The sequence below is a fragment of the Siphateles boraxobius genome, unplaced genomic scaffold, assembly GCF_051911475.1.
Source record: "Siphateles boraxobius isolate OS27281-9 unplaced genomic scaffold, OSU_SipBor_1 3, whole genome shotgun sequence".
In the NCBI taxonomy this organism is placed as follows: Eukaryota; Metazoa; Chordata; class Actinopteri; order Cypriniformes; family Leuciscidae; genus Siphateles; species Siphateles boraxobius.
Genome location: NW_027508919.1, coordinates 12,086,248 through 12,112,900, shown reverse-complemented (window position 1 = coordinate 12,112,900; position 26,653 = coordinate 12,086,248).

The following is a 26,653-nucleotide window of genomic DNA, read 5'->3' as shown; positions in this document are numbered from 1 at the left end:
GGCTGATGGCAGTGCTAGAGACAGGCTGGGCGAGATCAAAGCGTTCTAACTGACAGCTCAACATATGCTGAATGAATTATTAAACATACAAGTGACCCTTTGCAAAGGAATAAATGGCAGATCCTCCTGGCAGCATAAATGAATGGAAGTCAACTAAGGTTTATTTTTTAGTAGCCTGAATCATAGCTTTATTCAATAAGTCATACAGTATGGGCCATGGAAAGTTGGTCTATATTTACATCTGAAGAGGCAGCCACTCGACTGCTTCCATTAAAAGTGCGACATGGCTATATTAATAGTAACCCTGTGGCATGAGAGGCCAATGCACAGTCCTTTTTCAATTCCAGCTCACAATGGATACGGTACCAAAACATTACAGTCAGGCACCAATCAATGATCTTCTGAGAAACATTTTCAAGACAAAAAATATATATGTTTGTATATTTTTTATCATTTTTAACAAAAATGATAATGAAAGATTCATTAAGAATGTCCTTTACTCAGATATTGTCATAATAAACAGAAATCACAAATTGGAAATGCTTTCAGTAAATGCTACCATATGTATTTTCTCACAACTGTACTACAAACAAAATAGTAACCTAATTAAAAGTTTAAAGTTAACCATGTAATTACATACTCCCAGGTTCACATTTGAAATCCATTTGGGCTTTAATGTTGGTTCATGTTGCTAACTAGAGTCCTGTATTAGAGCTTCACCCATATGTGCCCCCAAAATATTCAAGTGAAATATTTCAGTAAAACTAATATTTTTAGTTAAACCTTATGGGGTTTCATTTGAATATTTTGCCGAGTTTTGTATGATTTTACTTCACTTTTGATATTCAGAGTTTGGAAAACAGGTCAAATAATTTACTTTAAGGTTTTTGGTATCTTTATGAAACCACACCTGAGCTCCATTATTATATCGTTGCCTTAGAGTTTATTGATCATGTAGCATCTGAGGTATTTGCTCTTATAGAGGTAGAAACAGACATGAGTCTGAGGATGAAATTTGTTCTGACAAGGTGAGGCAACGAATTTAGAAAATAACTTTCTTCACTCTGTTCTCTCTCTCTTTCCCTTCAGTGATACAGAAGAGCCGAGAAAAGGTGCATGAGAAATGAGGTGCACAAATGAATTGGTCTAATTACTCCTTCACTCAAACATTCAAATGAGCCCCAGCAGTGTTAGCAATGTCAGGGCAATTAGATATCCTGTGCTTTGTGGTTATGCCTCTTCTCTTTCTTATATTGCACACACAGTATAGGCAGGCAGATGCTAGGCAATCTCTGGTGTAATAGATATTAGAGGCATTTTAACAAAAATGGAATGGAAACAAACAAATTGCATGTGTGGTGAAGATTTCAGATCAGGGAGAATGTGAGGTGTTCAAACACATGATATAAATACTGGTTAAAAGAGGTCCCTGTCCTCCATGAATTATGGATATGGACACAACAACAAATATAATTGACCTTGTGGAGTGATTTTAAATGGCCATGAAATAGCCTCACACATTGCCATAAGACGGAATTAATATGAAATGGCTCTTCACCTTGTTTTGTGACCCAAGGGAGGTATAAATCATCAATCCAGGTCTTACTCCCCTTTTGAGCAAGCAGCATAAATGTAAACCACCTGTCAGACCAAAAACCAACAGTAAGTTAGTTTTCTTTTTTATTTTGTTTGCTTTCTGCAGTGAGGATGGTTAGACAAATGAAAATACTAAATCTCAAAGCTAACTGAATTAATTTTCAGGGAGCTAACATAACCAGAAAAGAAAAATTAAAATCTGTCTTTCCGTCGAATCCAAACAGTAGAAAAGGTAATATCAAAAGTATCACTCTTTTTGCAGGCATATGGAAAACTACAATATTTATAAAGAATGATTCTATATTTACCGAGTAAATTACATTGCTCTACCTTGTTGCTAAGCCAGCATACAAAGTTAAGCAACTGTACATACATTCCCAAACTAATACAAAGGCAATATAGCAAGAAACACCTCAAGACGAAAATCCAAACTTTTTCTTTTGAAACCTTTTTTTGTTTTTATCAGGCCAGCAGCCAATACAAGTATTCATTAAGAACCAGAACCAAATGCCTCATCCTTGAAAGGAGAGAGAGAAAAAAAAGTAATGCAAAAAATATACTGTAAATATATACAGTATATTTCCCATATGCAATATGCAAGCAAGTATTTAATCACTGTACGAATGTTAAAGGAGGCTGATAGAATAAAGGCTCCTGTCTGTCATTACTAAACTGACCAGTCAGAACCAAAATTTCAAATGGTGCAATTAGGCTGAAAGGGATAGTTTAAAAAAAACAAAAAAATTCAGTAACTGCTTAGTCTTCCAGTTTTTCTAATTAGGCATAGATGCATCAATACTGCTGTATCGAAATATCAATACTCGCAAACTATTTATTTGATATTATTCCTTTAAAAACATATTAATATTGAAATAATATTACAAATCTTTGGTTCCTGCATCTCATACAAATGTTAAAATGGTATCGGTATCATTTGTAACGAACATTTTAGTATTGTGGTTTCACCCATCCCTAGTTCACTTTCGTAGTCACTACGAGTTACGTCGTGATGATGAATGGGGTTTCGTACCCCATATACCTATCCACTTCGAGATTATAAAACGTGCCAATGGCAAGAAAATGCCATGGGTCTGCGGAATTTGCATAGCGTAACTCCGCCCCACCTCGTGGACCATCTGCAACATGCAGTTATGTTTTCGCTTTAGATCCAAGAGTATTCTTCACTCCACAAGCCATTCTGAGATCATCTCGCTTCTCTCCAGGTGTTGGTGTGACGGCTATTCCAGCGAAATTCACATGGCCTGCTGATCTGTGCAGTGATTTGCCAGTCGTGTGTTTTCTCCCTGGTTGCTTCAGCATCAGCAGAGTTTTCCCTCTCACAAAAGAGCTTGAGCGTGGCACGTCTTTTTAAAGATGTCTCGTCTGTGCACTTCTGGTTGCGGTCAGATTGTTTCCCAGTTTGATGGGCACAAACGCTGCCTTGCATGTTTTAGCATAGATCACGCTAAGGCAGTATTTGTGGATGGCTCATGTTCTTACTATCAGATTGTCCGAGTCAGATCCCAAGATGACAGCCATGCTTTACCGGGCAGCCGCTCGCGGCTGGATGATTGGTTTTTGGGTGCTGCGGGCATTGATCCTCGTCAGCGCTCACCCCCAATACCATTCTTCCCGGAAGTGCATGACATCCTGGAAGGCTCCCTTGTCTTCCCGTGATTGCTCGGCGACCTCCTCCGCCTTTCCTCCCCTTGATGGGGCTGTGGCCAAAGGTTATACTGGGGTTCCCCCGGTGGAACATTCTGTTGCGATGCAGTTGTGTCCTCAGGGCGCTTCCTCCCGTGGTGACCCAAAGCACCCCTCCAAAACCTGTAGGTTTTCTATCGCGAAGTCCTATAGAGCTGCGGGCAGGCTGCCTCCTCTTTGCATGCCATGGCCATCCTGCAGGTTTATCAGGCATGGGTGACCAGGGACATGCATGAGGGCGGGACTGACCCAGGGCTCTTCGATGAGCTGCGTGCCGCCCCTGACCTCGCTCTCTGGCAACGAAGGTGCCCGCACGCTCCTTGGGTCAGGTGATGTCCACTAAGACATTTGTGGCTCAACCTGGCCGATATGAGAGATGCCGAGCGAACCCGTTTCCTCGACTCTCCCATATCCCAGACTGGCCTCTTCGGCAGAGCGGTCGAGGACTTTGCCCAGCAATTCTCGACCGCCCAGAAGCAGACTGGGGCTATTGAACATATTATGCCCCGATGGCCTGCTGCTGCCTCCACCCAGCCGTCGGCACAGAATCCTCAGCCTGCACACCCATCTCTGAGCCATCAGAGGTCCCGGGTGACGTTGTGCGTCACTCACGAGCCTCGCCACTCTCGTCCCTCTCTGTCGCCAGACCCCTGGCAGAGCAGTCCCCTGTGGAACGCTGGTCCTTCCCTGGCCTCCTCTGTCAGGACGCGCCAAATGACCGTGCCCCCACACCGGGACGCTACACCTCGCACGTCCAGGCCGGTCATTCCGCCTCGCTGCCCCATTGGGGGTACGTCTGTGGTTCACATGACCCCGCTGGTACAGTTTTTAGGAGCCTGGTTAGAGCTTCCCAACCTGTCCCGTTGGGTCGCGAGAACCATCAGACTCAGCTATGCGACTTAGTTTGGCAAAATCGGCATATGGCATCTGCAGCCGCAGCTATGCCGCTCGGATTGCTTCATATGAGACCGTTTCAGCTCTGGCTAAGGTGGGCATGGCAACTAGGCATGCTCCGAGTACCAGTTACTCCGACCTGCCGTCAGACCTTTACCCTGTGGATGAACCTCAGTTTTCTACGCCCAGAATGCCCTTAGAACGAATTTCCAGACACACTGTTGTGTCAATAGATGCCTCCGCCACGGGCTGGGGTGCCTGGACAGGACCCAGCGCCTTTGGCATGTCAACTGCCTCGAGTTGCTGGCAGTGCGCCTGGCTCTGCACCGCATCCATGTGTTGCTCAAGAACCAGCACGTACTAGTCCACTCAGACATTACTGCAACAGTAGCGTACATCAACCGACAAGGTGGTCTACGCTTCCGCTGTATGTCGCAACTCGCCCGCCACCTCCTCCTATCGAGTCAGAAGCATCTGAGGTCGCTTCGACATTTGCAGAGCTGCAGGCTGGGTGACACCCAACACATTTGCGAGATTCTACAATCTCCGAATAGAACCAGTGTCCTCTCATGTACTCGCTCCCAGTGGCCGGTAACAGGACCCGCTAGGTGTCATCGCTTGCTCGCCATTCCACTCCTCGGACTGGATACATGCGATATTCTCCTCAGGTGGGTTTCCCATGAAGCCCTTCCCATGAAGTTCCTCCCGCACTGCTGACGTCAACGCCAGAGTCTATGCCTGCGGCAGCTTTCGCGTTGGCTAGGTGCCTCCATGTGCATCGTTCCCCCCCTGCGCGAACCCCACGTGTGTATTTCCACTGTAAGCCTCTCTGAGCAAGTGTCTTTCCCTTGACAAGCCACCTTGCCACCCCTGGAGTTGAAAGATTCCACCCTACGGGCTGGATACTCCAGTGTTTCTCCATATGTTACCCCCTCCCGGGCCATATGTGTATTAAGTCCTCCCTTCGGCTAGGCATTGTGTTGCACATCTCCTCTGAGATATGCTTCCCAGTGCACCTTGGTTTGCCCCTGTTAATTAGGAGTCCTTCGTCCGTGCTAGTCTCACGACTGAGTAAGGAACGGAGACGTTACGTCTCTCTGACACTTTTGCTATACCGTGGGAACGCCTGCGTTCAGTCTCAGCTCCTCAGCGTTAAAACAACACTGCATGTCCAGCGTTCTTCTTTCTATACCCATGATTTGGGGCGGAGTTACGCTATGCAAATTTCGCCATTGGCTCATTTTATAATGTCAAAGTGGATAGGCTTTCTAACCCCATTCGTCATCACGACGTAATGTCTCCATTCCATACTCAGGGAACGAGGGTTACATACGTAACCGAGACGTTCTAATGCCATATGTCCTTCTTTCCTTTTCAAACCACAAAAGAAGAAATGTTTTTGGAGAACATTTGATCACAATTTGATCACAGAATGATCCCTGGCTACTCATGATACGTTTATATATTCCAAGTGCTCTTTCGGCATACGATAGGCTTTGGTAAAAGGACAAACTGAAATGAAATGTATTATTTAATGAAAATCCTGACCTTGGACATTGGTCTGCTGTGCCTGACTGCACGTTCCTGAGACTGTATTAGCGATGACTGTATTAGCGAGCGATGGAACAATAAAGCGAGTTTAACTGTAATTACAACTGTAATTTTGTAATTTTCGGGGCCACATGATTTTTGTAGCGTTTTTGTTAATCTTGATTTATCAAAATGGTTCACCTGTGTGCTTTTCCTGTATGAGCCGGAGTATACTACGGCGCTAATGGATGGCCTTGATGTAGGATTACTCTATTTCCGGTGACATGACAACGTCATCATTGTTCAACACTAATACACAATGTGTGAAGTGAGGCACATTCAAATACGAGGACCGAAAAAATACTATTTAATAATAATAAAACGAACGTAAGCTTGTGCTTTCTGTTTTTTATACACAATGATAAATTGCATTTTTAGTAATTAACTCCAGAATCGTCAGAGCAACTCGTGACAACACTCATGGAAAGAATATTTGTTTTTGCTTGGTTGGTAATGTATTTTCAGTCAGTGCATTTCTCTTTGAGAGACTCGAATGCCTTTTGTGTAATAAATCCAAGCGCACCATTGCATGGAGAAAAAGACAGTAGGCAATTCTTGCAAAAAACTAACACTAAGTATAAGCAATTATTGAGAAAATGTTTTAAAATGCTTTAAGGGGCATTTGTTGTGTATGTGTATGTGCCACCTTGCTTAGCCCAGTTATCGTTTGCTCATGGAAACATAGGGGATATGAGTGTGGGCACCCACCGGCGAAAACATAACTTGGCACCAATTGCAAAATATTTCTCTCGTTTTTTCACAATAAAAAACATTATTTTTAAATTACTATTTTTAAAATTATAAAAATAATACAAATTAAAATGTTCAGTTTCACTATATGGTGTGCTCTAAATAATTTGTGAATATTCACTTTGCTGAGACCTAATGTGATAATCCAATTTATGAGCACTGTTACCGTGTCACTGGCTCGGAGCAACAGGGTGTCATAAAATCAGCCCACCCTTTCCAGAAGCACATTACTAATGACCATGTGATTAGATTTACCAATTTAATGAACAAATTAGTCAGTGGTGTGTACTTTCATTCTCACTCCTGGCATATACTAATAATTCCAAAATGTTACCCTACATTACCATCATTTGCCACAAGTGCTGAAGTCAGAGGACATTAACCTTTTTACAATTTGTGCCTTCATTGAGTAAAAGCTGTGGATTACTGTAACACACACACACACACACACACACACACACACACACACACACACACACACACACACACACACACACTGACATTCCAGGCTAATGAGTGTCTCTCTGTGAAAGGGAAAGACACAGTAGGTTGTTTATTCCTTTAGCTGACATTTTTGCAAATGCCACATATCCACATGGTTTTGGCAATGACTAATCCACAGTATGTTAATATCAACGTCCATATCATCATACAAATTAGCCATTAAATATCATGTGCCTCATTATTAGGGCCTGTTTCACATATTAGAACATATTGGGGAAAAGACAATGAATGAATAATGGTGTAATGAATAATTCCTTCCTTTTAATATCCAGCTGTGGGAAACAATACCTTCTGTACACCGGATACAAAGTTGCTTAATTAATGATGTGGTTGCTTCTGACCAAAGCGCCTGTTGTGGATATAGTTATACTGTATGCATTATACTGTGGATTGTCTTTATAATTAGAATAATTGTCTCCAGTATGACTAAATTAGTGAAGTTAAAAATGCCAGGAAAATGTCAATTTCATACAGTTTACTTCGGCATCATACAGCCAGGGTTTCACAACTATCTGAAGCCACAGGTGCGCTGCCACACACAGAGCCCTGATAAAACATTACCTTTCCACACAATCTGCCCACCCTTCCCACCACCAACAATAAAACCTGGCTAAATGAAGCAATCATCTCTACTGGAGGCATCAGACAGAGCATGATAACTGCAACGTATATCACCATCCGCCATATGGTAAAAGTAGTCAAACCCAAACCAATCGCTGCTTGCCGATTTGTCACGGTGAAGCCAGACATGATTAAATAGTTCCATGGATAGCGTGGAAGTTAGAAAGTGTCTTTGACCACCTAGATGGTCATCTTTTCCTGAGATTGGAAGTGGCAGTAACAGCTGCTGGATGCACCTTGTTTTATTTCAGTATATATATATTGTTTATTTAATTTTTCTGTGGCTGTAGGCACACAATGTTTTATCCAATTATTATTTTATTTTTCCTGGAATGACTGTAATCTTTTGTATTTGCCCTCAAATGCAGCTCAAGTGAGTCACACAAAGAATGAAAACAAAAAAAAGTGAATACAGGTACATGGTAAAATGATTATTGAAGTACATATTACTAGAAAAAAAAGTCCTTCTTTAAAATGTCACATTTATTTCAATGTGTTTTGCCATCTCTTTGTAATTGTGAAATTTACTAGCAAATTCTAAGTGAAAATTATTTCAAAGTAAATCCTAGTAGTTCATACCATGAGAACAAAAGATATCTTAAGCTTAAACAAATATAAACTTTATTTTAGTATTTAGTATTTTTATTTTATCTTAGTTTAAACTTTATTTTAAAGTGTTTTATTTCATTGCGAGAAACTGTGCAGAAATTGGTTGATGTTTTGAGATGGTAATAGATGTGTACTGACAAGGTCCGTTCATCTGAATATGAAAACATTGTCAATTTCACTCAAATTTAGAGGACATCAAAGCTCAGTGCTAACATGCTTTTTGCCTGTGACCTTCATAGTTTGTGTGTATCATCTCCAAGCCTCCAGCTCATCCAATTTACTCTGACTGTCAAGAACATGATTAAAATGGTTCTTGGAGGACTGCAGACTAGGACGAGTTCAATCTATATTTGACATTATTTTTCATGCCAAAGATGCGAAACTCAAGAAGAATAAAAATCTATTAGAAATTAATCATAAAAAGATGACTGTGAATGTATATGATTGTGCCTCAGCAGAAAGCCTTGAAAATGAATACAGTCAGGCTAATCCTGCTGAATGAATTACACAGGATAATAATAAGGGTACTAGCATCGAGAATACGGCAAGGCAATTTCCATTTGTCTTTTGTACCGCTCAGAGATGGAATCCATTGTGTGACGTTCACATATTCGTCCATTCTGGTTTGTGGGGATCCAAATCAATAGGAAGAGCTAGATAGCAGACAGGGACTAAAATATTTCCACTGACTTCTTCATCATTATTTCTCTGATTGCTACTTTAGCGGTTGAGATGAAAATTCACAGATTCTCAGTGAGCGTATTGATTTATTTTTAATACTAGAGAAGGGCTGTGAGAATGGAGTTGATGAACTTCAGATAATGGTCTTTAGATCTTTGAGTTGAATGAAATAAGTTTATGATGTGATCTCTTTTTTATTTTCTGAGGTTATATCCGGTTATTTATTCATTTTAGGCATACCCGCAGTTAAAATACAGATGTACAAGTTCAGTCCAGACATACTGCACAGCATTAGGAGCATTTAAATATTGGCATTTGGCAAGGTGCACATAAGCACCTCTGCATATCTTTGAAGTGATAATATTTTCAGTTTCCTATAATAAAATGCTGCCTCCACTTCTTTGTTTCATTTATATCAATGTTTAACCTCTGTTTGGAATCATAAGGTTTTTATTAGGCTATAGTCTTACTGATTTGAAACACGGAAATAGTTATGCTTTGGTGTGTAATGAATGTCCTTCTATACTTTATTACGATTAATGAAGAAAATGTGAAGAGGAAAATGAGAGCACAGGATGTGGTATTCAGCCTAGCCCTGAAGTGATGGTAATTTGATGATGAGTCTCAGTGAGTAATAGAACTGCCGATCAGCTCTCCACAATGCTGTAAAAGAGTTTGTGGAGAATTTATTTGATAATGTGTCGGCCTACTATAGATACATGAGGTAATGGTAAAATCAGGCAATCTCATGTTTACTTGTATTCAGAACACTGCAGACCGCATATTTTGTACATTATACTATAACTTGTTATTTCGGTGTTTTTGTAAACAAAAATGTCTTTAAAACTGGAGAGTCATTCCTTTTTACTGCATTATTTTCAGCCGGAGTCAAAGATGTTATTCTAAAGAGAGGGTGAACAACACAGAAGCAATTTTCACACACCTGCTGGAGAAAGTGATCCGTTTCCAAGAAAATACCAAAATGATACAGTGAACAAAGGACGAGCAACCCAGCACAGAGTCTTTCAACTCAAACCTTGCATTATTAGAACTGTTGGTGTTCCAGTGTGTCTCTTCCTTTCAATTGACCCATGGCTAAGCCACGCCCCAAACATGATGAGCCAATCACAGGGCGCATAGCTATCCCATACACTCGGACATTCTCTGCTTCCTCGTCCATTGAAATGCATTGCAGTTATTCAGGTTTCATTTGTTTTTATGTTTTTTCTTGTCCTTTTAAGTTTAAAATGGTCAAACAGTGTGCATGGAGTACATGCAACTCCGACACTAGGTATCCCGAGAGGTTGGGCGACGTTGTGTATTTTTTACCCTTTCCCAAGCCACATCTCAACTGAGATTATTGTCTGGATTAAGTTATGGTAGACCACAACACCAACTAAACGTGGATAAATTAAACAAGGATGTCTACATCTGTTCTAAGATAAGTCAACAACTTATTTGAACGTTATCTTTTACATCTCTAACGTAACGTTAGCCTAACATTAGAAAACGTTAACGTTAGCTTCTAGCTGCGTTGTACATCATGTCACTTAGCTTCATTAACGTATCTGTAAATAACCGAGATTACAAATGTTAGCAATGTTGTGCTGAATGATTCATGTAAATACTGTAGCACCAAACTAACGGAGAGGTACTCTTGGTAAAGATGGTAAAAAGGCTTGTCCTGGAAACGTATGCAACTTAGACCTGTACATATTTAATTTGATCATGAACCATTAATTACATATTAAAGCACAATATTTTAGACAACTTTTTACCAAAATACATATCTATATAATCTTTCTGTCTCCAAAAATCATCAATTGCCTCCTGTGAAATGTCTTCTGCTGTGACAGCTGCCATAGCGCCTGTCAACGAATGTTGACAGTTTGTCCGAGTGAGTGGAGGGGGCGTGGCTTAGCTACAGATCAATTGCCTTTGTGAAATTAATCAGTGACAGCCCCATAAAAAGTCCAAATTAACTCAGGTCATTATGGTTCAGTTGATACACTTCCAAGTGGTTCTTTTACTTACAGTATAGTTCACAAATATTCCTAAGAAAACACCTTTCTCCCAAACTATTCAGCATTTTTTGGCCATAGCAACCATAGCATTATTAACTCTCCTTTGTTGCATGTTGACTCTGTACAATCTCTTGAACTCTTTGTTTAGCCATGTAGTGGTATGAGAAATACTTTGACAAGAAATTATATAATTCTGTGTTGTTCCAAAACAGAGTTTTACCATGACATTAATTAACTGAGTTTTACATTTATAATACAGTCACTTAGCTGTAAACAAAACTTGGTAACGCTTCCTTTTACAGTCCTGTTCCCCATGTACATACTATGTACTTATTATAGTAATTACAATAACAGGGTAACAACTAGGTACTAACCCTGAACCTACCCCTAAACCTAACCTTAACCCATGTACTTATCTTATATTACCCAGTACTTTATTAGGTAAGTACACTGTAAGTACACGTAAGTTAACACACTGTAAAATTAAGCATCATTACCCAGTACTTTCTTAGGTAAGTACACTGTAAGTACACGTAAGTTAAAATACTGTAAAAGGAAGCGTTACCCAAAACTTCTGTTCCATAGCTACACCGTAGATGTACTAATTTAAAGTGGGAATGAAACAGTATATATCTCACTTAAAAAAAAAAATATATATATATATATATATACTGTATTTATGTTGGTTTTATGAGTCCTAAAGCTGAAAAAAAAAATCTGTTAGCTGTTGCAGCTGGATGCGGATTCTTCCCTTTATAGACAGCATCCTTGTTTTTGCTATCTCCTATTACAGACAGTCACAGCAGCCTTATTATAGTTTATGGTCAAAACTACCATACAGTAACAGAACTTATGACAAACAATAATGAGGTGAGGATGAGGTGAGATGACCTAAATGTGATGTTGTACTAACTACATTATGGTGTTTATAGTTTTTAATAAATAAAACAACATTTATAATATTAGTTAGTAAAACTTGATATATTGCAAGCCTTTTAATAGTACTAATACTAGTAGAACTAGTACTTACTTTACTTCTACTTTTCTTCCCCCTCCTCCTCCTCAAAGTGTTAACCCATACTTTGGGTTAGTGGAGAGCATCAGCCAGTAGTGTACAGTCCAGTTGGATCGGATGCTGCAAATTCAAAATAAAGATTACAGACATCGTCGGATGATTCTTTTAAAGTAGCCTACCCTGGTAAACCTCTATTTTCTCCCTTTCCGTTAGTTTCATCGGCTGTTACTTTATATTATGAATGCCTGTCTCGGTTTCAATCGGGATGGTACCTATTCAGGAAAACAGGACTTTGGTCATGTGATGTTTCTTAAAGGGGAACTTGGCAAATATTTAAACTTAATAAAACCGTTTAGAAATCCTTTGGATGGTTAAATAACTTGTTCTGGTGAGAATGGTGACTTTCCCCTCTCCCCCCAGCGTTCCCAGGCGGAAAACCAACCTTGCAACATGGGGACTAACGTTCCGGTAAGTTGGAAATAGGAAGTCTTGTGAGAAGCGAGAACCATAGACAGTAAAATAAATGGAAACAGCGACCCCCTTGATTTCAACTGAGAAAACTGAAGCCCGATTAAAGCACTCACTTCCTGATGGCTGAGCGACTGCGCAAGCTCAAACTGAGCTTGACGACGTAGATATGACGTGAGCAACCTGTCTGACAGTTGTAAACATTCTAGTAGCAGTGCCAAGACAAATCTGAATCACCTAATTCCTCAAAAACGTTGTTGAAATATTTTGTCCTGTTGCTTTTATGGACTCTCTCTCTATGGGCTTCTCCCTTGACTTTATGCCTCTATGTCCCCCCGATTGCCTCATAGACAGTAAAAGATTGCCTGCGAGCTTCTCCTCCTGTCTATATGGTAATTTCTCTATTGTGCGACAGAAAGTCGCGTGGTTATGAAGCAATCGTTAGCCTATTTTTACAAAAACGGCTTCTACGGGGCCATAACGTAAGATACAAAGTAATGGAGCCTTTTATACATTGTCCTGTTTCTTTAGAATGAAATAATGGACAAATGAAGTCTTTGGACGCCTCAGATGTAAAGTTATTCGCTGTCAAAGTGACGCCAAAATAGATGGGAGTCAATGGAATGCTAACAGCAGGTAAAGTTCTGCTACAATGGCGGCCCCCGCAAGGCTTCAGTTTCCGGCTGATGGATTACCCCCTTGGCGAGAACGAGCAAGAAACACTAAATGCGTTACGGCAATTCGACATCAAATAAGGAAGAAAGATAAGAGACAGAATTAAAGCAACATTAATTTTTATGATAAGCTTCCAAATGGTTTTCCAGTATAGACAGAGGAGTGAAAACCCATCACCATCACAAGGTGACAACAATACAAAAAGGTGCCAAGATACAATCCTATGCAAAACAATGACATATTTTGACCTAAAAGGCTACTGTTTCCTAAAAGTGACATATTTTCACCCTGTAGACAGTCCACCAATGTTCAAAATCAATCAAACTTCATCTTAGACAAATGGGGTCTTACATAACTGGGTTTCTTACCTTCAGGTTTCTTCTTGAACTTGTATTTCTTGTTGGATCGTACAGCATTGAGGAGAACCTTCTCTTTCACTACATAAGTGTAGAAGTCCTTGCAACTGAATGTGAAGTTGCTCTTCACCTGGATTTCTGACTTGATGAGTGTAGTCAAACTCAGAGTGTGTGGGTGGAGGAAGAAGATAACAGGGTCGACGGAATTGGGACTCGCACTTTATTCAGTAAGTAAAAGAAACAAAAAGGTGCGCTCGTGCGCCTTCACCGTAGTGCAATACTACAGCAAACATATAAGAAACACTCTGCCCGCTGTACCAGCTCACGCTGTATGTCTCCACCTCTCAAGGTTCAGTCAAACGACCACTCTTCCCGTTTCGTCGATAACTCAGTCCTTTCGGTTAAAACTCTTTCCACTTCATGTGTCAACTCTGCCGGTGTCTGCTGCGGGTCGCGTGCGAGTCCCAAGCCCTTCTTTCTCGCAGCTCACTCATTCCTGGCAGCTTATACCGAGTTCAGACTGCACGATTTTCAAAATAATCGGGTCACAGTTGTTTTCACACTGCATGACTATCTGGGGTAACATTCAGTTGCTGCTGTGTTCACAATGCACAAAGGATCGGCGACAGGAGGTTTCACACTGCATGACTTTACAAAAGAAAGAATCGCCGACAACTTCTGCCTGGTCCGCAAACTACGTTTCACAACCAAACAAACGCGAGAAGTGATAAGGAAATAACGGAAGATCAGCATGCGTGAGACCGGAGTTCTCGTGCGACACTGAATTTGTTATTAAAAATGATAGCCTACAAGAAGATTGCGATCCAAATTGTCTGTGCGCTGATTTGCAGCGAAAATGAGAAAAATAAACAGTTTATGCAGGAGGAAATGGTTGGGAAGACGAGGGGAGCAAGGACTGTGTTTTGCAAAGAGAGTAGGGGGTAAATAAATAATTTTGCAAATGTCCTGCTGTTGCTGCTGGTCATGCAAATGTTTTTGCTTTGTTTCTGTTTGATATAATTATTGGCCTATCTATTAAAATACTGATATTCTGGTCTATAACTCCTCCCTGAACATCCTGCTGTCCTGTATCTTGCTCTCTCATTGGCTGTCGGTCATCGCCGATGTAGTTTTCAGTCAGAACACTTTTCACATAGCAGGATTGTGAATCGCCGACAGGTCCAGATATTTAGCATGCCAAATATCTCACGGGCGTCGGTGACTCGTCGGCGATTCTCTCAGATCGCGTCTTTGCTCATTCACACTGCGTGATTGTCACTCACGTGAAAGAGCACCGATTTGCCTGTGATTTCGGGCATTTGTCTGCGATTTCTCAAAACCTGTCGGCGAGCCAAAATCGGGGCTAAAATCGTGCAGTCTGAACTCAGCATTACTCACCGCACAGCTCGCTGACTCGTCTCTCGCTACAGACTTCGCGAGACCACGCCCCCCCTCGCCACAATGAGGTTTACCGAACATCTGTTCCTTGTGTCCGTCCAGCATACTGTCATCAGTGAAAAGACCCTCTCCACTGAAGCATTGGTGATTGGAACACTCAAGAGGAAAGAAGCTAATGCTGTCATGTTTGGTGTGTGTGTGTGTGTGTGTGTGTGTGTGTGTGTGTGTGTGTGTGTGTGTGTGTGTGTGTGTGTGTGTGTGTGTGTGTGTGTGTGTGTGTGTGTGTGTGTGTGTGTGTGTGTGTGTGTGTGTGTGTGTGTGTGTGTGCTTGAGTATGGGGGCCACTTCTCCACGACTGGAGCTCCAGACTGCACGATGGCCTGTTGGTGTGGCAGAACGACACTATACTCATCATATAGCGCATCCATGCCCAACTTCTTGCTTAGCTGCAGGACCTCTACAGCTTCACAGAGATGGGAGAAGTTGAATGGGCTCTTCTTTAGTGCAAGGCTAGCCACTTTCTTCTGGTAGTTGGAGTCTGAGAAGTCATAGCGCTGCTCCAGGTAGGTGAGAGAGGACTGGTAGAAGTTGCACAACTGCCTGTCTGTCTGGAAACTGCTGGAGGAGTACACCCGTCTGGGCCTCAAAGAAACCATCACTCTGTCATTGCTGTAGCTTGGTTTTTAGGGCGAACATTAGTGCTGGGCGGTTTGACCAAAAATTGATATCACGTTTTTTTTTCAAAATTATGCCGGTTTCCGGTTTATGACGTTTTTTTTTTTTCATGCATAGTCAGGTGTTCAATGCATTTTCTACTGGTTGAGAGAGGAATTACTGCAGTAAATTGACTTAGGATGGTCTATTTTACTGTCATTAGTGAATATTGTAGAATAATTCCACACTAGTAATACAGGTTTGCATGGCCCCAGAAAATTATGCTGTTGTTTACAAATAAGAGCCATTCATGATTCTAATGAAGTGAGGAATCAGAATGCAAAGACAATTGCAGTCAAAATACACAACTTTTATTTTAAACAACACAATTAGAACAACTTGTCCGGGAACATTACGTGCATTCAAGTAAATATAAAAAGAGAACTTAAACTTGTCTTGCATTGCTTTTGAGGTCTATACAAAAATTTGTAAAACAAAATTATGCAACTTGCATTAGTTATTCCTTCAAAAGTATTGCTTCGAAACAAGAACAAACTTACAAAATTAAAATAAAGTGCAACTTGGCACACAGGATTATCCTGTAAAATGGATGTTCGTGTTGCCGCCTTTGGCGAGAATATTAGCCCGACAGCACTTACATAAAATGATTGTTTGGTCGACGTCGGATTTTTGGAAACCAAAAAACCTCCAAACAACAGACCCGGCTCCTCTTTTTGTCACAAGTTGTTCTTCTGTGTCATGTTGTACTAATTCTTCAGCATCCATCATCCATGTAACGTAACAGAGCACTGCTGTTTGTTTACCCTCACTCGTCGCGGCTTAGAAGTGCAACATTGTAAAGGTTCCTTCTGAAACAGTGTCGCGCAGCGTAACGTTTGTTCCGAACGTTGTGTAATTAAATACACCGGTATGGCGGTTTATTCAAAATCAATATCGTGACGAAAATATAAACCGGTTTTCGGTTTGAACCGGTTTACCGCCCAGCACTAGTGATCATATCATATAGCTCACAGACAGTCCCATCTTCTCGCTCCAGCACCAGCACAGTGTCATGGAAAATCTTCAGCGCATTGCTGAGGAAGGACAGGTAAACCTAAAAGAAGTAAGGAGAGTCAATGATCCTGTGTGCTGGCACTGTTTGCATTATCATAATTTCTCTAATCCCTGTTTCATGTAATAATATTTAGATGAAAAAAAAAGTTGAGTGCAATTAAAATTAATTACCTGTAGATCAAGGGGGTTGTCCTAACCATCCTGGTCATCCTTGAACAGCCGCCATTGTGACTTTGGGCACTGGTCCTCTCCCAATGAGAGAAAGTAGGTCTTGATAGGAGCCCAGCTGTCGTGAAGCCTCTTCACTGCAGGCCACAAGCTCAGCCATCTTGTGGGCACATGTCTAAGCAGGGACTGGTACTCTATCTCCACAAAGGTGTGATTTGACTTAAGTTCCTCAATGCGTTTGGCAGATGAGGAGAAGTGGCTAAAGGTCTTATTGATAACATTTTCGATGTCGATATTTAGCCGATCTCCTGCGTGTTTTGCACTGTTGTGAACGATGTGGGCCACACAGTTTGCCTTCAAAATGCAATTGTTGTTCTCTTTCAGTTTCTGGAAAACAGAGTTGTATCTCCCGTAATTACCACTAGCATTGTCAGCGGAATACGCAGATATCATGTCTAGTCCCAGTCCGTTTTCCTCCAGCTTGGTGACTATCTGGTTGTGGATCGCGGCAGATGTTTCATCACTGTCATCATAGAAATCAAGGACCTTCGTCTGTACTCCCAAGTCTGGCGTCCAGTAACGCACTGACAGTGGGAAGAGCTTGGTGGTCCCATGATTGGAGGCATCTGAAGCCACTGAGAAGAATGGCATGTGGGCTGTGGAGACACACACACAGATGGGATGAACTTAAAAGAGATTCTCTAAAAACAGATTATTATAAAAAATACAAGATACTGCTTTACGGTTTTGATCATTATTGATTTTATATAAATATTATCTATAGAAATATTTATACCTTTTCAAAAATTATAGTTGCTTTTGTTTGTTTAGTTTATGAGATAACGAATAGTGAAATGTTGCTCACAATCATACAGAGAGCCTGGTTTCACGAAGGCACGCACGGATGAACAGCATTATGTTAGCTAACGTTAGCTACTGATGCAATTTCAGTGAACTGAAGGAAAAGTTGACTTTTAACATACCAGTACAAGAAGATGATTAGCTAACATTAGCTAGCTAAAGTTAGACAAATAGCTAACACACAACAATGTTACATATGATGTAGCGTGTTGGACAGTGTGATACACACTCGTCACCTCTGCAGCAGTCACTTTGTCAGCTAGAAAGTAGTTTTTAGGTCGGAGGAAACATCCATAGATTTGGATGTCTCTTTCTGTTGGACACGTTTCTTGTGAGTCTCCGTGAGTCTGTGTCGTTTGACATCGTATTCCCCTCCATGTCCGATTGAGAAGGACGTTTTGCAAAGGTCACAAAAAGCCCTCTCGGTATCCCCCTCAACATCTTTCAGCCACAAATATTAATTTTCAGAGTCTTTCTTGTACCCACACCTTCTCTTTTTAATTGATAATGGCGGTGCCTCAGACTCAGTCTCTTTCTCCATTTTTCAAATTGGAAAGCGCGCATCTAAAAGTTCCTTCCCAGTGTCTGGTATGCACGTGCGTGCGCTGTCATGACAACAACGAAAAAGTTGACTACAACCTAGTCAGCAGTTCAACTGAGGGGTGTGTCACGTGGGTGTGGCAACAGTAGCGTGCTGAACTGTCAAGTAATGTTCGTTTGGCTGTCTGGGGCTCGAGGATATAGAGCGACCAACTTTTTTTTCGAGCAAGCATTGATTATGCGTGACACGGTCTCAATTCGTGGGACGTATGAATTGTGCTTCAAACGCTTTGCTCGCACGTGATATGCGGGACGGGTGGTCATCCTACTGTGTATGATGTATTACTCACCTCGGTAGACATAGCTCCACATAATAAAGTTGGCCGGCTCCGATAATAACAAATGCACATGAGCAGCGGTTGGAAGGAGGGTGCCGCAAGTGAGTTTTTTTACGACAGTGTTGTGAAATATATGCCCCACAGCTGTAGGGGGAGCTCGTTGAGACAATATGCCACAACAAAAGTGAAAATCAGCGAAGAAATGGCTAGAGTTGCCAAGTTCCCCTTTAACTGGGGCCGTTTCTCAATATGCATTCTTGTCTGTACTTGTGTTCTTGTGGACTTGTGAAACGTCATCAGTCGCTGCCAAAGTACTGTTCCAATTCAAAGTTCACATCTAGCCAAGTTAAGTTCAAATCCCCGGATGTGTTCTTGATTCGCCCCTTTTACCGAGGATGCATCGAGAGGTGACTTGTGCGGACTTGAGACAGCCAGGTATCCCAGAATGCATCTAGCACCAACCAGCAAGCGTCAATAGCAGAGGAGAAAACCCGCGTAATATCAAAATACTACTGTTATTGTGTCACGAAATGTAATTTTAATAGTGTTTCAGGCGAGAATGTAGTTGTTTAAAGCTCAAATCTGTGGTTTATTTTATAAAGATAGCGCATATTTGAAAAATGTATCTGACGTTTTCGGAGTTGTGAGATCCAGTCATGCCCAGTCAGCTCTCGAGGGAGCTAGTTGCGAGCATTGCGAGCGTTTGTCCATGAAAACCCTCCGCTCCCGCCGAGCCCTCTTCGAGGAAAGTGGTTCGGTGCGCGCACCGCGCGGTTCGGGTCCCGCTGTTGCCGAGGCACAGCGACGGCTTCAATAGTGGGGATCGCAAATGGAACTATCAGCGGGGATTGAGACGGGCTCTGCCTTATCTCAGCCCTTACCTGGTAGATCCAGTGCCTCAGATCCGGGTTCGGAAGCACGCGCTGCGGTTTCTTCCGCCCGGGCTGAGGCACCATCACTTCAATTATCCAGTTCTGAGGATCTGGATGTTGAAAGTATTGATACAGCAGAGACTGGGGACTCGTCACTTCAGTCTCCTGCTAGTGAGGAGCTTATGGAGGTGCTCACTCGTGCTGTAGAAAAATTAAGCATCGAGTGGCCAGCTGATAGACAGGAATCTCGTTCAAAAAGTAAACTAGATGAAAGATTTCTGCCCTCTCGTGCTGCACCTCCACGCCGGTGTCTTCCGTTCTTTCCTGACCTCCACACCGAGGTGTCGAGGTCATGGAAAAGACCAGTGTCATCCAGAATATTTAGCCAGCAAACATCTGTTTATTGTGTCATCCAGAATATTTAGCCAGCAAACATCTGTTTATTCAAATATTTCTGGGGCTAAGAATTATGGTTATGGGGCGATGCCTATGGCTGAAGAAACGCTAGCGAGCCATCTATCTCCAGTTACGGCATCGTCATTTAAGACACCGGCATTGCCCACAAAGCCATTAAGTAATACCTCGGCTTTGGTGGGCAAATCTTACTCGGCGGCAGGTCAAGCGGCAGCGTGCTTACACACTATGTCGATATTACAAGCATATCAAGCAGACCTATTAAAAGATATGAGTGAGGGGGATGAAATTAGTGCTGACGTAATTAGAGAATTACGTCAGGCAGCGATCTATCTCTCCGTGCCACCAAGGAAACGGCCAAATCAGTGGGCCGTTCTATGGCAGCCATGGTGGCAACGGAGAGACACTTATGGTTGAATTTATCCAACATGAAAGAAAAGGAAAAATCTTTTCTCCTGGACGCCCCGCTTTCAACTGCTGAGAGAGGTTTCAGGAAGAGAAAAAGCAGGCGGCGGCGCTCCAGAAATTTCTCCCCCTCCGTGTTCATGTCTCCGGGGCTGCTAGGCGGGAGCAGCCCCGGCCGACGAGTAGCTCCTCACACCGGGCGCAACAAAAACAGAGTGTCGTCTAGGGGCAGGGCTGATCTTAATGCTGAGGGTGGTCCCCACCGAGAGGGGAAGGTGTTCGCCGTATTACACGGCGCCCATTCTCTCTCGGTGCCCTCAGGGGCCCGTTCTACCAACCCCGCCTGCGTGCCGGGGCGTGGACGGTCCCAGCGAGCACTTTCGTCAGACCAGTTGTTCCCTGCCGGTGCGCCGTTACAGGGCACTGTGTCTGCCACTCAAAATATTCCAGAGACCTTAGTAGAATTTTTGGCAGAGTGGAAAAGCCTTCCAAATGTATCTCAATGGGTCCTGCAGACTATCGAGAATGGGTACGCGATACACTTCAGATCACGCCCACCTCGCTTCAGAGGGGTTCTTCCCACAGTGGTGGACCCCGAGCAGGCTCTGGTTATGGAACAGGAGTAACAACTCTTCTGCTGAAGGGGGCTATAGAACGAGTTCTTCCTCCCAGCAGGGAGTTGGGTTATTACAGCCGATATTTCATTGTTCGAAAGAAGGATGGGGGGTTGCGTCCAATTTTAGATCTGCGCCTATTAAATCGCTCAGTAGGGAAGCTCAAATTCAAGATGCTGACTCTCAAGCAGATCGTGTCACAGATCAGGTCCGAGGACTGGTTTGTCACGATAGATCTAAAGGACGTATTCTTCCACATTTCCATCCTTCCACAACACAGGAAGTTCCTGAGGTTCGCTTTCGGGGGCAATCCGTACCAATATCGAGTTCTTCCGTTCGGCCTAGCACTGTCTCCCCGAACGTTCACGAAATGTATGGATGCAGCTCTGGCTTCGCTGGGACTCCAGGGCATCCGCATTTTAAACTATATCGACGATTGGTTGATTCTGGCTCAATCGGAGCATCAGGCGATTCGGCATCGAGATGTCGTTCTCGCCCATATAAAAAAGTTGTGGTTGAGGCTCAACACCAAGAAGAGTGTGCTTTCTCCAGTACAGAGGACCACTTTTCTGGGTGTGGTTTGGGATTCGACGACGATGCAGGCAGGTCTGTCTCCTGCTCGTATAGCTTCGAATCTCTTAGCCATCAAACAGGCAAAGCTAGGCCAGTCACTCACTGTAAAAGAATATAATAGAATTCTGGGTCTGGCGGCAGCAGCGTCCAACGTTATACCTTGCGGCCTGCTGTACATGAGACCACTGCAGTGGTGGCTCAGGACCAAGGGGTTCTCCCCGAGGGGAAACCCGCTCCGCAAGATCAGGGTCACGCGACGTTGTCTCCGTGCCCTGGCTGTGTGGAAAGAACCTTGGTTCCTGTCCCAAGGGCTTGTGTTGGGGGCTCCGTGTCGTCGTGTAACACTAACGACGGATGCCTCTCTCACAGGCTGGGGGGCGATCATGAGTGCTCGCTCAGCTCAGGGTCTGTGGCAGGACCATCATCGGCATATAAATTGTCTAGAAATGCTGGCGGTGTTTCAGGCTCTGAAACACTTCCTCCCAGACCTGAGAGGTCATCATGTTCTTGTCCGGTCAGACAACACATCGGTGGTCTCTTATATAAAACATCAGGGGGGTCTGCGTTCGCGCCCGTTATACAAGCTGGCTAGCCAGATCCTTCTATGGTCCCAGGGGAAGCTTCTTTCATTGAGGGCGATTTATATCTCGGGGTATTTAAATAAGGGGGCAGACATCCTGTCGAGGCAGGGGCCGAGGCCCGGGGAATGGAGACTCCGCCCCGAGGTGGTGGAGCTCCTATGGAAACATTTCGGTCATGCCGAGGTACACCTATTTGCATCCAGGGAAACATCACACTGCCAACTGTGGTTTCTCCCTAAGTCCTCCAGCCCCTCTGGGGTTGGACGCGATGGTACAGGAGTGGCCGAGGTCACGCCTGTACGCATTTCTCCCGATTGCTCTGCTCGCAGGAGTTCTGGAGAGGGTTCGCAGAAATGGGGTCAGTCTCCTGTTGGTAGCCCCGTACTGGCCGGCCCGAGTTTGGTCTGCGGACCTAATTTCTCTCCTCGACGGCTCTCCCCTGGAGATTCCGATCAGGAGGGACCTTCTCTCTCAGGCGAGCGGGTCGATACTTCACCCCCTCCCAGATCTATGGAGGTTGTGGGCTTGGCCTCGGAGGGGGCCCAGCTCATAGAATCTGGTCTCTCGACTGAGGTCGCGGAGACCATCCTCCACTCCAGAGCTCCGGCCACTAGGAAATTATATGCCTTGAGGTGGAAAATGTTCACCTCTTGGTGTGGAGAACACCAGCTGGACCCAGTTAACTGCCCAGTGGGTGCAGTGCTGGAATTCCTTCAGGAGCGCTTCTCCACAGGGTTATCCCACTCCACACTGAAGGTGTATGTGGCGGCCTTATCTGCTTACCACGTCCCTTTAAGTGGAGCCTGTCTCGGGAGACACCCACTTGTAACTCGTTTCCTTCGTGGCACTCTGAGGCTGAGGCCAGAAGTTCGCACAAGGGTGCCGACCTGGGACCTGGCGGTTGTTCTAGAAGGTCTGTCTCTAGCACCGTTCGAGCCCATTGAAGAAGTTTCTGAGAAATTCCTCACTCTAAAGACTGTATTTCTTCTTGCTATATCTTCATTAAAAAGAATAGGAGATATTCAAGCTCTGTCGGTCTCTCCCTCGTGCTTGGAATTTTCACCCGGCATGGTTAAGGCTTTCCTCCTCCCTAGACCGGGGTATGTTCCCAGGGTTCCTACTAATGTGGTCAGGCCTATTGTACTGCAGGCTTTCTGTCCTCCTCCATTTTTGACGTCGGACCAAGAGAAACTAAATCTGCTCTGCCCAGTTAGGGCTCTAGATGCGTATGTCCAGAGAGCTGCCCTGTGGAGAAAGAGTGAACAACTATTCGTTTGCTTTGGACCCCCTAAGAAGGGCTGTCCAGTATCTAAGAAGAGGTTGAGCAAGTGGGTGGTCGAGGCCATCTCACTTGCCTACGAATTCGCCGGTCAGCCTTCTCCTTTGGCTGTCTGGGCTCATTCAACCAGGAGTATGGCTGCCTCTAAGGCTATTTTGTCAGGAGTATCAATTGAGGACGTTTGCGATGCGGCAGAATGGTCCTCACCGCATACATTCGTAAAGTTTTGTCATCTTGACTTCAGCTCCACTCCAGGGGAGCAGGTGCTTTCGTCCGAATGTGCGCTCTGACTTCACACGACGGACACTTGCTCTTATGGCGGCGTTGGTATTAAAAAAAGCGTTCCCAAAGCGTTGGCACGCAGCTCGAGTTCCCTGATAGGGAACATCTCTGGTTACGTATGTAACCCTAGTTCCCTGAAGCGAACGAGACGCTGCGTGTCTGTGCCATACTCCCAGCATGCCCGTGAGCACTTGCTTCAGTTTTATCAGAAGCTGACGTTCCGTCTCGCTATTGGACTGATTTCATACGTGCTTCATGACACACTCACGCAGGGGTGTTCCGAAAGCGTTGTCACGCAGTGTCTCATTCACTTCAGGGAACTAGGGTTACATACGTAACCAGAGACGTTCAGCGCTCACTAACCCCGACTGGAACAGCTTTTCCTCGGCTAGTCCTTCTGATGTTTGCCGCTGGCTCTGATGTCTCTTGTCTAGTGGTTAAACATGAGATATAATTTGTCTTGTGTATAAGTCGATATTTGGTCTCATTAATCTATTTGTTCCATGGCAAATCGTTTTGGCTGAGGGCAAAGTGAAGTTTCATAACTTTATATATTTAGGCTATTTAACTTTAACTTTGTAAGTTAGCCTATTAGAGAGCTGACTTATGTTTGACTGAATTGTTTGCTTTATTTCTCATTGTACAGCTTCTTATACCTATTAGGCTACTTATACTTTTATACTGGATATTATTGATCATCTAAGGGATAGTTCACCCAAAAATGAAAATTCAGTATTTACTCACCCTCATGTTGTTCCAACCCCGTTAAGACCTTCGTTCATCTTCGGAACACGAATTAAGATATTTTTGATGAAATCTGAGAGCTGGATCAATCCTCCATACTCCTCCATAGGCTTCTTCAGGGATTGAAACTTGCCAGCCCCGAAAAGTAATTAAATACATCGTTAAAATAGTCCAAGTGACTACATTTGCTCAATCTTAAGTTAATCAAGCAACGAGAATACTTTTTGTGCGCAAAGACAAACAAAAATAACGACTTTATTTCAACTATTAATTTCCTTCTCTGTTGGCCTCTAGTCAGTTAACTTACTATGATTGTCACAGATAGGCTCACTATTAGTGGACGCTGGTCATGTGTGTGATGCCTGTGACTTACAACAACAGAAGCTTACGCTGTTAAACTAGTGAACTGACTCCAGGCCCAGAGAGAAGGAAATGAATAGTTGAAATAAAGTTGTTGTTTTTGTTTGTTTTTTGCGCACAAAAAGTATTCTTGTCGTTTGATAAACTTAAGATTGAGCCACTGTAGTCACTTGGACTACTTTAACGATGTCTTTAATGAGTTTTCGGGGCTGGCAAGTTTCAATCCCTGAAGAAGCCTATGGACTATGGAGGAGTGATCCAGCGCTCAGATTTCATCAAAAATATCTTCTCCCCTAAAATTTGTGTTCCGAAGATGAACAAAGGTCTTATGGGGTTGGAACAACATGAGGGTGTGTAAATACTGACAGAATTTTCATTGTTTGGGTGAACTAACCCTTTAAAACTTTTTTTTATTATTTTACTATACATTCTCTTCACTGTACATGTATAATAAAATAAAATGACACAACCCTGTCTCTGTTTGTTAAATGTCAGTTTTAATGATCAATAATGTTTCATATTTTTAAAATGAAAACATATAGAAGCATGGTTGTGTTTTACATTTCGTTTTGTTATAAATATGCAGTGAAGATAATCAATGTGCGTTGCCTGAACCACATTTGTGTGGCCATTAATATGTTTAAGATTTTTTTAAATGAAAAGAGGCAGAGTGGTGTTCTCTTATGAGAGTATTTCTCGTACTGCGTAATATCTTACGCTATGGGGAAAACCTCTTTCCCACGAGATATTGAAGCCAAAAATTATCCTTAATTTTGAATTAATGTAAAACGCTGTGCGGCAGCATGCAGACATAGGCAAGACGGCTCGCGCGCCTATTGGCTGCCCTGTGGTAACAGCAGCAGCCTATCGAGAGAGGCCCTGCGTGACATGATACCCAATGGGGGCGCTTCGCGCCCATTTCGTCACGTCCTGCCAGAATAGGCGTGGCCTTGGCCTATAAATACGCGCGACAGGCTGATACAAACTGATTTTCATCTCTTCAGCGAAGCACTACTGCATCGCTGAATCCAGAGTGAGAAGTCGCGCCGTTGACAGAAAGCCTTCTGCGGGACGAGCCTTCGAGCCTGAAGACGCTGGCCTTCACCTCGCCGCCTTCAGCCGCCGTACCTGCTACGCTGTCCGGCGTCTACATCCTTTCACTGCTAAGAGTGTGTGTTCGCCGCTGCGACCCACACTCTCACTGTATATCTCTCTCTCTCCTAAAAGAGCTGCGTCTTTTTAAAGATGCAAAGATCCTGCGGCTCGTGCCGAGCCACACTCAGCGACGGGGACCGTCATCTGCGCTTCCTGCCTGGGTGAGGATAACGCGGCTCTCGCGCTCACTGACGGCGAATGCCCTCATTACGAGCTGATGCCCATGGTGACTCTGAGGACTCGCCTGGCATCCTTTTTAGAGCCTGCTCTTCCGCCCGCTGTAGTGCCGCGCCGTAAAAGCGCCGTACTCAGCGGGTCCCCGAGCCTTCTCCAGCCCTTGAAAGCTCGCCGGTTCGCCCGCCAGCTTCACCAGCGTCACACGAGTCGCTCGCTGACGGACAACGGCCGGCGCTCGCCGTCCCTTCCGCCGTTAATGACGACGAGATAGCTGCATCTGTAGAGAAGGCCAGCTGCTCTATCCTGGCATCGGACATTGAGGATTTGGCGAGCTCTGTGGACCTCCCCCCCTCTGCCCGAGAGTTGTCAGGGAAACGGGCCAGCATCAAAACCGCGGCGCGGCTAGCTTTTTTTACGTTATAAGAAAGCTACTCCGCCCCCCGTGGACATGCATCACCGGCGAAATGAGGAAAGAGTGTGTTTTGGTCCCGCCGAGGCCGGACCAATCTCCATTTCTCAAACATTTCTCAGCTCCTTGTAGTCTGAGCGGCTGAAAATGTCAATATTGCGGCAATGAGCCTGTTGTTTAACACGCACGCCTGTAAACAAACGCCATAACACACAAAACTGATGACACTCTCAACCCGTGGGCACGCGTCACTGGCGAAATGAGGAAA